The sequence below is a fragment of the Cebus imitator genome, unplaced genomic scaffold, assembly GCF_001604975.1.
Source record: "Cebus imitator isolate Cc_AM_T3 unplaced genomic scaffold, Cebus_imitator-1.0 Scaffold41, whole genome shotgun sequence".
Taxonomy (NCBI): Eukaryota; Metazoa; Chordata; class Mammalia; order Primates; family Cebidae; genus Cebus; species Cebus imitator.
The window spans coordinates 6,593,122-6,605,677 of NW_016107356.1; the positions used below are offsets into that span (position 1 = coordinate 6,593,122).

At 48.1% G+C, this 12,556-nt stretch overlaps 1 pseudogene; it reads right to left on the bottom strand.

Annotated features, from left to right (window-relative positions):
* The window catches only part of LOC119470809, a 30,854-nt pseudogene extending 19,937 nt beyond the window's left edge, over positions 1–10,917 (bottom strand).
* Positions 10,918–12,556: the final 1,639 nt, after the last annotated feature.

Genomic DNA, 12,556 nt, shown 5'->3' on the forward strand with positions numbered 1-12,556 from the left:
TGGCACAGAACCGCTCCACGGCGCAGCCACTGCACTGCTGGATACACGCCCGAAAGGCTGAACAAGAGACTCAAGCAGCTCTTTGCACCCCAGTGTTCATAGCAGCATTCTTCACAGTAGCCAAAGGTTGAAACAGCTCAATATCGATGGATGGATGGATGGATGGAGAAATCAAATGTGGTGTATCCATATAATGGGACATGCTTCAGCCTAAAGAAAGTAATGAAGTTTTGGCACGTGCTACAACGTGGCTCAACCCTGACAACACTGTGCTAAGTGAAATAAGCCAGACACGGAAGGATAAATACTACTTGATTCCACTCATCTGAGGCACGTGGCATAGGTAAATTCACAGACAGAAAGGAGATGGTGGTTATCAGGGGCCATGTGAAGGGGGGAAAGGGGAGTTATTGTTTAAAGGATACAGAGTTTCTGTTTGGTATGATGAGAACATTCTAGAAATGGATAGTGGTAATAGTTGCACAATAATGTGAGTGTACTTAGCCCTTATATGCCTAGTGTTCCATTATTGGAACACTGGGCATGTGGGAGTGATTTATATCCTACTGCTCAAGGTCATTGCCAAAGTCTGATTTTTCACAATTGTCTGCAACTCAAAAAATTGCAACCCAGGCATAAATGGGTTAATGCCATTAAATTGCACACTTAAAACTGTTTAAAATTGTAGATTTTATGGTGGGTATTTTTTTTTTTTTTTGAGATGGAGTCTAACTGTTGCCCAGGCCGGAGTGTAATGGCATGATCTCGGCTCACTGCAACCTCTGCCTCCTGGGTTCAGTGGATTCTGCTGCCTCAGCCTCCTGAGTGGCGGGGATTACAGGCACCTGCCATCATGCCTGGCTAATTTCTGTATTTTTGTAGAGATGGGGTCTCACCATGTTGCCCAGGCAGGTCTTGAACTGCTGACCTCTGGTGATCCACCTGCCTCAGACTCCCAAAGTGCTAGGATTACAGGTGCAAGTCACTGCACCTGGCCCGGTATGTATGTTTTAACACAATTTTTAAAATGAAAAAAAAAATTTATATTTACAGAACTGTAATAAGGACACTCAGTTACTGAAAAATACACACAGGGTCCGCCTGTGTGCCAAGCTGGGCTTCCCTTTTACCTTCTCTCTCTCTCTCTCTTTTTTTTTTTTTTTTTTGAGACAGAGTCTCGCACTGTCACCCAGGCTGGAGTGCATTGGTGCTATCTCGGCTCACTGCAACCTCCACCTCCTGGATTCAAATGATTCTCCTGTCTCAGCCTCCTGAGGAGCTGGGATTACAGGCGTGAACCACCCCGTCTGGCTGATTTTTGTATTTTTTAGTAGAGATGGGGTTTCACCGTGTTGGCCAGGCTGGTCTCGAACTCCTGACCTCAGGTGATCCACCCCACTCGGCCTCCTAAAGTGCTGGGATTCCAGGTGTCAGCCACTGCACCTGACCCTTTTACCTTCTCTTTGTGCTCACCTGGGAATCAAAGTTCTCCCAGCATTTCCACCAGGGAGTTTGCATTTATTGCAGATATACCAGTGGCTAGGAAGTTTGTATCTCTTGTATGGATCCATTAAAAATTCAGACTTTTCTCTACTCACATAAAGTCGCGGGAACACCGCTATAACATGCCCTATCACAGCCAAAAGAGCCAGTTGTGTATAAATAGCTTGAGACTTGCTGAATTATGATATTATGTTTGTCATTCATTGTAACGTTTTGATGCTTCTTGCCTGACTTTTATAGCTGTGAATAAGAATACAAGTGACCGTTAGATATTGCCCACGGTTCTGCTTTAAAACAGAAACTTCCCTCTCGTTCTCCTCTCTCCAGCATCTGGATCAGTTTAAGCAAAGAGCATCTTGACACAACCATCTGGAACTTCCTCTCAATTTCCGTATTCATCAAAATGTACAAGTATTATAAATTTGAACTTGTAAAATTAAATTTTACCAATAAAGTACTACATTTGTTTCAGACATTGTGGTTTCAATCAGATTTGAATTTCGAAAAATTTCTGCTAATAACGAAAAAGTTTGAAAAGCACTGCATTCGTTCAATTCCCATTTAGTTCCGTTGAATGAATGCTCATTGAAGACTTTGTTCGATCCTTAGCTGGGCACACACCGTACACTGGTGAGAGACGACATAGGACAGTTAAATTCTGATTGTCCTTGAGCTAAAAATGGTTTTACATTTTATTTTACCTTATTTTAGTTTAGTTTTTTAAGATGGAGTCTCATTGTGTTGCCCAGGCTGGAGTGCAGAGGTACAATCTCAGCTCACTGCAAACTCCGCCTCCTGGGTTCAAGCGATTCTCTTGCCTCACCTCCAAAGTAGCTGGAATTACAGGCGTGCCCCACAATGCCTGGCTAATTTTAGTATTTTTAGTAGAGACGAGGTTTTGCCAAGTTGGCCAGGCTGGTCTTGAACTCCTGACCTCAAGTGATCTACCCACCTCGATCTCCCAAAATGCTGGGGTTACAGGCATGAGCCACCATGCCTGGCCTGGTCTTTACATTATAAATAGTTAAAAAAAAATTTAAAAGAAGAATTTCTCATGATGTGAAAATTGTATGAAATTCGAATTTCAATGTCCATAAAATAAAGTTTCATTGGAACGCAGTCACGTTTGTTTGTGTCCTCTCTCTAGCTGTTTTCATCCTACCACTGTGCTGCTGAGTAGTTCTAACAAAGGCCATAGAGTCCCAAAGCCCAAAACATTTACAGAAACAGTTTGCCAATCTTGGATTAGACAATGACCATATCCATGTGGAGCCTGATCATCAAAACCTGAGGAGTTCACCATCTTGATGTTGGCAGTGTTTAGGCAGCGTTACTGCAGAGTTAGCCTAGATCAGTGGGTCTCCAGGCTGGGCAAAACCAGCTCCCAGGAAGCTGTAGAGAAATGTGTGGGCACAGCTTTGGTTTTGATGACAAGACTCGCCATGCATATTTAGTAGGCAGGGACTAAAAACGTTAAATGTCAGGCAGCGTTGGGCACAGCCTTGCACAAGAGAGCGCAGGGAGTACGGTGACAAACAGGCATCCCGAGAATTGCCGTGATTAATTTTACAAGGCAACTTGGCTAGGCCGTGGTGCTCAGATACTTGGTAAGCCGTTATTTTGGATGTGTTTGTGAGGGTTTTTGGCAGGAGGTTAATATTTAAATCAGCCAAGTTGAAGTGAAGAGGATGGCCCTCTCTAACATGGGTGGGCCTCGCCCAATCAGTTGAAGGCAGGAATAGAACAACTTCTGACCTCTTGGAGAAAGAACGAATTCTACCAGCAGATGCCCTTTGAGCATCACTTGCAATGTTTCCTGAGTCTCTAGACTGCTGCCTACCCCATCAGATTTGGGATTCACCAAGGCTCCACAATTACATGTCAATTCCTTAAAATAAATCTCTCTCCATTTACACACACACACACACACACACACACACACACCCCTGGTTGGTTCTGTTACTTGACAGAACCCTGACTAATATAATTACCCCAGAGTATCAGTTTCTTGTCTGAAAGTGATTTTCCTGTGCTTTGCAAATTCTACCTCTTTTTCAAATTTCAGAATTCAGAAAATTTCAAAAATAAGGTGACATTGCAAATTTCATCTCATCAAATGCTAAAAAAAAAAAAAAAAAAGTTCACACTCCTGCATCTAGGACTCGAATTCAATAGATGTGGTGTGTAATTAAACAAATGTTTAATTTGGTAGATGCTGTCGGGGAGTGGTACGGAGTTAGCATACAGTCTCTGTCTCAATTTACCTGGAATGGAGAGAGGGCGACTATCAGGCACACAATTAATGGGACTACCAGGCCATTCTGAGAGACCCTATTACAGAGGTACAGATCAGGACCTGTGGGAGTCTGTCTCACAGGAGAAGGTCATAACTCCAACCAATGGAGCCTCCCCACTAGTAAAAGCTATTTTTCTTTTCCCTTCTGAACTATTTCTCTCCCAATTATTATCAGTGAAAAGCCATAAGCTTCTCTGGTTTCTCACCCATGTCCAGAGAGATATAAACCCTGGGTTTAGATGCTGGTCTTTCACACCCACCACATCATACCACAAAGACCTCAGCCATTACAGGTGCACAACGAGAAGGTGTCATCTATGTTGGTTACACACCCCATTTTTAGCTGGATGTGACTAATTATTTTCTGTTCAAGACTCTTTCTTGTCTTTTTTATTTTTATTTTTAAGAAAGAGTTTTACTCTTGTTGTCCAGGCTGGAGTACAATGGTGTGATCTCGGCTCACTGCAACCTCTGCCTCCTGGCTTCAAGCGATTCTCCTGCCTCAGTCTCCTGAGTGGCTGGGATTACAGCCATGCACCACCATGTCCGGCTAATTTTGTATTTTTAGTAGAGATGGGGTTTCTCCATGTTGGTCATGCTGGTCTTGAACTCCCGACCTCAGGTGATCCCCCTGCCTCAGCCTCCCAAAGTGCTGGGATTACAGGCGTGAGCCACCACGTCCGGCTGACTCTTTCTTGTCTTTTTCATCACACAAAGTAACTGCATTATTACGCTCTCACTGTAAGGATGTGAACCATAGGGCAGTGCAGAAAATAAAATGTGAAAATCTGTTATATCTGTTCTCATCTCATCTAATTCATTACTGCAACAGAAGCCAATTGTCCTCACTTTGGGAGGCTGAGGTGGGTGGATCACTTGAGGTTAGGCATTCAAGACCAGACTGGCCAACATGGTGAAACCCTGTCTCTACTAAAAATACAAAAAATTAGCTAGACGTGGTGGCTCATGCCTATAATCCCAGCACTTGGGAGGCTGAGGCAGGTGGATCACCTGAGGTCAGGAGTTCGAGACCAGCCTGGCCAACAGAAGAAACTTCATCTCTACTAAAAATACAAAAATTAGCTGGGCGTCGTGGCACATGCCTATAGTACTATCTACTTGGGAGGCTGAGGCAGGAGAATCACTTGAACCCAGGAGGTGGAGGTTGCAGTGAGCTGACATTGCACCACTGCACTCCAGCCTGGGCAACAGAGCAAGATCCTGTCTCACAAAAAACAAAAACACCCCCCAAAACCCATAACCTATTGTCCAGTCAAGTCTTTCTTGCCACCAGAGCAGGAGACATGCCACTCATGAGAGGGTCTTCTCTGCTGCTTCCAAGCACTCAGCCCCACACTCAGCCCAGAGCCCACCCAGTGCAGAGTCATGGTGCCAGGGCATAGAGTCCAGACGCCAGAACCACAGCCATCAGAGATGGTGTTTTTGTTTCTTAGGGCTCTGTAACAAATGATCACAAGTTATGTGGTTTATAACAACAGGAATGTATGCTTTCGCAGCTCCGGAGCCTGGAAGTCCACAATCAAGATGTTGGCAGGGCTGCGCTCCCTCTGAGGCCTCCAGGGAGGAGCCTTCCTTGCCTCTCCCTGGCTTCTAAAGCTTTCTGGTCCTCTTTGGCCTGTCGCTGCAGCCCTCCAATCTCTGTCTCTGCCTTCACGTGGCCATTTTCCTACTGTGTGTCCATGTGTCCAAATTTCCCTCTTCTAAGGACACCAACCAGTGGATTGGGGCCTCCACGCCTCCAGTGTGACCTCACACTAACTCGATTACATCTGCAAAGGCCCAAGGAAGGTGATATGGTTTGACTGTGTCCCCACTCAAATCCCTTCTTGAATTGTAGCTCCCATAATTCCATGTGTTGTGGGAGGGACCCAGTGGCAGAGAATTGAATCATGGGGGTGGGTTTCCTCACACTGTTCTTGTGGTAGCAGGTCTCAAAAGGTCTTACGGTTTGAAAGGGGAAAACCTTTTTGCTTGGTTCTCATTCTCTCTTGCCTGCTGCCATGTAAGACATGACTTTTACCTTCTGCCATAATTGTGAGGCCTCCCCAGCCACGTGGAACTGTGAGTCCATTAAACCTCTTTTTCTTTATAAATGACCAGTCTTGGGTATGCCTTTATCAGCAGCATGAAAATGGACTAATACAGAAGGTCACATTCATACAAAAGGGAGTTATGACTTGAACAAATCCTTTGAGGGGACACAATTCAACCCACAACAGATGGAGACTTCACACTTCTAAACAATCCAGAAGCCACGATGGCCCCAAGCAAAAGATCATCTCTCTCCGAGGCCAGTCCAGCTCCACCACGGCACGTGGGCAGGGGATGAAAACACCCCTCCTTCCCCGCTCCCCATGGACTGGTCTCACTGCTCTGCATAATGACCCCTGTGGGGACCTGGTCCAAGGTCACGTGCTGCAGCCCCAGCAGCTGTGTGCTTCAGTTTGCGAGCTGTGCAGAGCAGACAGCTCAAACGGCAGTGGCTTGGGGAAAAGCCAGGCTTTCTTGAAAAGCTGTCATTTCAGAAAGAAAGAAAAAAATTCGCTTATTTTTTGGATAGGTGTTGAGTATTGGAGATTTAAAAACTTGGCTCTGACCACAGAATATCTGAAAGTAGAGGCTGTTCCATAAAGATCAGCCTCTTCCTAAACCACCAGTCTGTCCAACCACCTCTTGGCAGCTTCTGAGGGACCCGTTGAAGTGGCCAGAGGACTGCCCCAGGGAAGCATGAGGGAAGCACGTGGCCCCTTCTGGTAACTTGCAGAGGAGTGGCGATGGGACAGAGTGTGAAGCTAGGGCAGGAATGGGGACATTTTACAAAGGTGGCTTCCCTCCTCTCCCAGGCTCACTGGTACACAGATGAGGGTTGACGACTTGCTGAATAGCCATAGTGTTCAGAAACACAGCTTCAGACATATCATTTTGTAACTGGAGCCATCTAAACCTCTTCTTCTGAATGTTCCCATGGCAAAAGCACAGATTTTTACAACATTCCAAGAAAATCCTGAAATTGAGTCCTGTAGAGGGCTTGGAATTGTTTTGCCAAGGAAATAATATTCCACACGTTGGAGGTCCATCTGTGTGGGCAGATGTCTGTCATGGGAATGACAGAGTAAGGCCAAAAGCTGATGGTCATTGCTAGGGGTGGGGACAGGGACACAGACTGGAGGAGGGCAAAGGGTGTCACCCGATGCAGAGATAACATTGGCCTGGAGTCCCCGCGCCAGCTGATGGGGGCAGGGGAGGGTGCGATAGGAAGAGGACTCAGGAATGTGTCTGTCATTCCTGTTCCCTTTCCCTCCACCCTCTAGGAAAATGGCAGCATTGGCATGATTCCCCAAATGAAATCACATTGGAAAATGTCTCGTGCTTTATACAAGAAGGTCAGAGGCTGATATGATGACCTCAAGCTTTAGAATCTTCTATCAGTGACAACATGTCAGCTAAAAAATCCCTATCAAGTTATGACATGAAGTTTATGCCTTAACTTTGAAAATAAAGGCCTGCAACTCAAAGCAAAAATCTTGGACTCCTCTTTATGAATCAAATTGATTCCCAACCTGAGATCATAGCCGGCTCCCTGGCCGCTGTGCTGATTATAAAACCCATCTTCTTTTCACGTCCAATATAATCAAGGCAGCCACACCCCCCGCAGCACTCCAGCCTTACTTTCCCCAAATCCAGGCCCCATTTCATGTGAAAATGCATGTGATTACCCCTGGTGGGCTCAGAGCCTGTTTTGAAATGAAGCAAATAAGAACCACAGGGAGTGACTGAAGCCCAAATTGTGTGTCCTGACTTGGAGCAAATGTTCTTCCTTGTCCTTGCTTGTTAACTTTGGGAGAGTCAGGATGAGTTCCCCAGGATGAGTTGGGGGTTTGCACACATTCCTGCCTGAGTGCCCAAGCAGCCAGGAATTCCCTCCCCTTCATCCCCCTCTGCGGCCTGTTCAGCTGCCCTCGTTTTCACAAACCCCACACAACCCACTGCGTTTGGAGGACCCTGTGATATACGGCGACTTCCAGAGAACAGGATGCAGATGCGCAGGGAGGTAACCGGAGAATAGCACGAGGAGACGCGGCTGTCCCCGGAGCCCAGCACATAAATTACAAAGCACAATTTCGATTTCCAAGTATTGCCATTCCTCTCTTTCCCAAACTTTGGCCTTTTTGTGCTCAAGGTACATTTGAGAAGAGTGTAGCTTTCACCCCAAGATGACTTCTTCCCATTCCATTTTAATCATCCACTGTGTCTCGGTGACAAAGTCATGAGCAGGGAGGACCCTTGTCTTCAATGTCCTGCCATTGGCCAGCCAAGATCCAGTGATGTGGCCGTGGTCTTTTCTGGGGGCAGAGGGATTTGCTCAGGGAGAAGGGGAGAAGAGATGGCCCACATGGAGGCAGGCAGACATTCACGTCCCCGTGGAGGCTGAACCCAAGGCCAACCAGGCACTTGGCAGTGACCATCCCTTCCCACCTCCCCAGGGACACTCACTATCCTGGCTGGGCCCTTCCTGACCCTCCCAGTGTCAGGGAGCAAGCTTGATCGCCCGCGCCCAGGGACTTGAGGGTTACCTGTCTTCCGATTGCCTTTGTGCAGAGCACACAGATGCCTTCAAGTAACAGGTCGGTTTCATGCACCTGTGCTCTGGCTGTCCCGGGGTTTAGAAAGGACAGTTCCATCTCCTCTTGAAGCTTCCATCTGAGTACACGTAAATGGGGTGTGTATGTAAGATGAAAGAAACACTCAAACTACGTGGTTAGATGATCTGTGTTCACCCAAACTTTTGCAAACAAGAGACTGCACTCTGGTCTTAAATTTTCTTTTCAATAAAAGCAATCTAGGAAGTTTCCCAGTGTAGGTAGTAGGTGGATTAGGCCAGGTGCGGTGGCTCATGCCTGTAATCCCAGCACTTTGGAAGGCAGAGGTGGGTAGATCACTTGAAGCCAGGAGTTTGAGACCAGCCTGGGCAACATGGCAAAACCCCATCTCTACTAAAACTATAAAAAAATTAGGCATGCGTGGTGGTGCACGCCTGTAATCCCAGCTACTTGGGAGGCTGAGACAGAGGAATCGCTTGGGCCTGGGAGATGGAGGTTGTAGTGAACCGAGATCACGTCACTGCACTCCAGCCCGGGTGACAGGGCAAGACTCCATCTCCAAAAAAAGAAGAAGAAGAAAAAAAACAAAGTGGATTAGGCATGATCCCCATTGACAGGTGGGAAGGGACTGCCCTTGACTGCCTGCTCTGAGATGCCCCAGGCCTGCCGTCCCCTGGAGTGTGACCTGAGGGACACAGAGCAGTACTGTCATCACCCTGAATGCCAGTTCCAAACACAGAATGGGACACAGACGACCTCAACACCAGGACCTGACTGCTCTCCCTGAGCACAAAGAGCCTTCTTTCAGATGCATCCCCATGAGCAGTATGAGCTGCAGGCAACATCCATCTGCCTAAGGTTTTTTTTCTCTGATATGGGGTCTCACTTGCTCTGTCGCCCAGGCTGAAGTGCAGTGGCATGATCACAACTCACTGCAGAGCCCTGACCCCCTGGGATGCAGCAATCCTCCTGCTCAGCCTCCCAGGAAGCTGGGACCACAGGTGTGTGCCACCTTGCTTGGCTCATTTATTTTTATTTTTTATAGAGACAGGGTCTCCCTATGTTACCCAGGCTGTTCTCAAACTCTGGGGCTCAAGGGATCCTCCTGTCTTGGCCTCTCAAAATGAGATTATAGGCATGAACCACCATGCCTGGCCTGCCTCAGATTCTAACCTGCCGGAGGGAATGGGGAACTCAGTTATGGTGAGAAATGAGACCCCTCCCTTCAAGTGAGGGAGATACAGACCCTCAGTTCCACGTGACCCTGCTGTGAGCCCAGAAATGAGGGGGATGGGGGGAGTGGCTGCCACGTGGCAGGCAGGATCGTATACCCAGAGCCTGCTGGACCTGGGCCTGGTAGGGCAAGTGCTGCCACCTGATAGTCTAATGTCACATTCAGAGAGAGCCACTGGCCACTGGCCAGCAGGGCTGGTGGGCACTGGTGAGGATGGGAAACTGGACCCATGTAGGATGTCCCAGCCGGTATACTGTGCCAGGCTGTGACTCATGGAGGGAATGGGGCTCAGCACCCAGGTGACATCAGAGCCCAGGGTGCCACCTTTTCTCAGCTCCTTCCTAGCCCATGTTGTGGATGCAAGGCATGGGTGCCAGGTACTTTCCCTTCCAACTACCCCCAGCTGCTGGGCCACCTTGACTCCCCTTGGAGTTCCGAGCCCTCAAGAGCCTTCTCCATCACCTGCTTCCCATGGACGCTGCTCCGACACCCACCCCAGACTCTCTGTGGAATGTGCCAATCAGGGCTCCCTCATGGAGAATGAACACAAGGCCCACCTCAGCAGGCATGGCCGAACCACTCAACAAGCCACCAGACGCCGACGTCCTACCCAGCCCAGCCCTGTGACCTCGGGAGAAGGATAAGACGGACACCCTGATATCAAGAATGTGTGGTCTCGTGTGCAGCCCAACGCAAGGGCACAGAATAGGCGGTGTCAGGCTGGCGACATGCGCTGGGGACTCTGGGGCAGGAGGGATCAGCAGGCTTCCAGGGGAAGGTGAACACTATTCTGAGTCTTAAAGGATGAATAGGATTGAAGGCGAATTTCAAGTCAAAGCTAAATGAAAACAGAAAAGAAATAAAGAATTGAAGCTGGCAGTGAGGAGAAAGAAAAGGTTCCAGGGCCAGGGGACAGGACAGGACAGAGAGGGGATGACGATGGGCGTTGGAGGATGGCAAGGAGTCCCTCGGCCACAACAGGGGATTCTGAAGATGGCAGAGGAGGCGGCATGAGGCCAGAAGGAGGCCAGAGAGAGGAACTTCGGGAAACCTGGCAGAAGTGTAAACGGTGACTTCCAAGCTGGTGAGCACCAGGACGGAAAGGGCTGGTGATGTGTGTGGCAGCGCATGTGTGGAGTGCTGGGCAGACACCCTCACGGTGAAGCCAAGGCTCTGCCATTGACCACGAGGCACCACAGACCCCACTGTGACTCCTCCAGCGATACAGCTGCCTTCCGAGCAGGAATGGCACCAAGAGCCATCGTTGTCATCAATCGTCCGCTGCCAAAGGGTTACAAGGCGTCTTTAACACTGGGGCTGGGTTTTAAAGACTTGAGAGGCTGAGTGGGAGCATTGCTTGGAAAGTGGGCTCCCTGCCCACAAAAAGCCCAGCCCCTGGGCCAGAAGGAAGCAGCAGGATGAGGGTATGAGAGTGTCTCTGTTGGCGGGTCCAGCCTCTGCACTCTGACATTCTCCAACTCAGGGATGTCCCTTCACCCAGGTACCTACACAGCCCCATGCTCTTTCCTTAGTCTCAGAACCACGGGTTGGAATCCAGAAAGAGCCTAGCTGAAGATGATTTAGTCCGGGGGTGGCAAACTTTTCCTGGAAAGGGTCAGACAGTAAATATTTTCGGCTTTGCCAGCCACAGGGTCTCTGTTGCACCTGCTCAACTCGGCTGTTGTAGTCCCAAAGCAGCCACGGACAATATTAAAGTGAAATGTGCGTGGCTGTGTTTCAACAAAACTTTATTTGTAAAAACAGGCAGCGGGCCAGGCTTGGTCCACCAGTCATAGATCTAGCGCTCGACACTTCCGTCCTACAGATGCCGAAGTGGAGCCTCAGGAAGATGGAACTGACTTGACCAAGGCTGCACAGCTACCAGGACCAGACCAGAGCTCACAACGTCTGCCCCTCAATCTTCAAATCTCTTTTAAAAACGATCCCACCAGCTCCTTCCTCCTGGCAAGGTGGGGTCCCGGAAAAGACCATGAATCTTATTGACTCGAGAAACTGGAAAGTCTAGGAGCAACTGCTGGGATGTTAGTGCTTTCAATGGGGTAGAGAAAATAAAAACAGATGAAGGACTTGAGCATTTTTTAAAATGGAGTTTCCATTCAAATAAATTTTAAATCCCACCAGGCACCCACGGGCACTTCACACTCCTGAGGTTGGCCCAGCAATACCTGAGACAAATCTCACTCCTATTTAATTATCATTAATCTTCCCTCCAGGCTTTCCCATACCTGCTAAATAGCGCAATCCATCTCATCACTGAAGGCGGCCGCTAGGTGTGGCTGTGAGAAATCTCATCAGCGCAAATGTACTTCTGTATGGCGGGTCTGATGGATGTGGAATGGCAAAATCTCAGGTCTGAGGACCATCGAAGCCCTGGGTTCCCCAACGTTTTGGCCACGCCCAGTAGTAAGAGCCTTTTATTATTGTCATTTTCAACCACAGATATCCTGCCCTCCAGAGGAGAAGAAAAAAGCAAACACCTTAAACGGACAAACTTGAGGATTCACAGTAAGTAGGTAATACATGAATGGTCCGACGCGATGAAGCTCCGCTGTTCCTCCTCCTGGACGTGATAATTTCACATGTTCAGACCACCCTGTCAGCATGTCAGATTTAAAATATTACACGTGGAATACTGAAAAATTGCCAACATCTCACCACCATCTTTTGATTAATGGAGAGTTCCTTAGAGATTGATTGGTTTGTTTGAGTTTGTTACCGGGAGTGACTGATGGCTATTTTAAAAAATACTTAGCTTAGAGTCACCCTCCATGAGATAATTTTCATATGCCTTGTGTAGCTGCATCCAGAATAATTGGACTTTATTGCCTTCCTTCCATGCATGAACTGAAGCTCCCTGGAGAAGCAAAACAGCTTCAGACT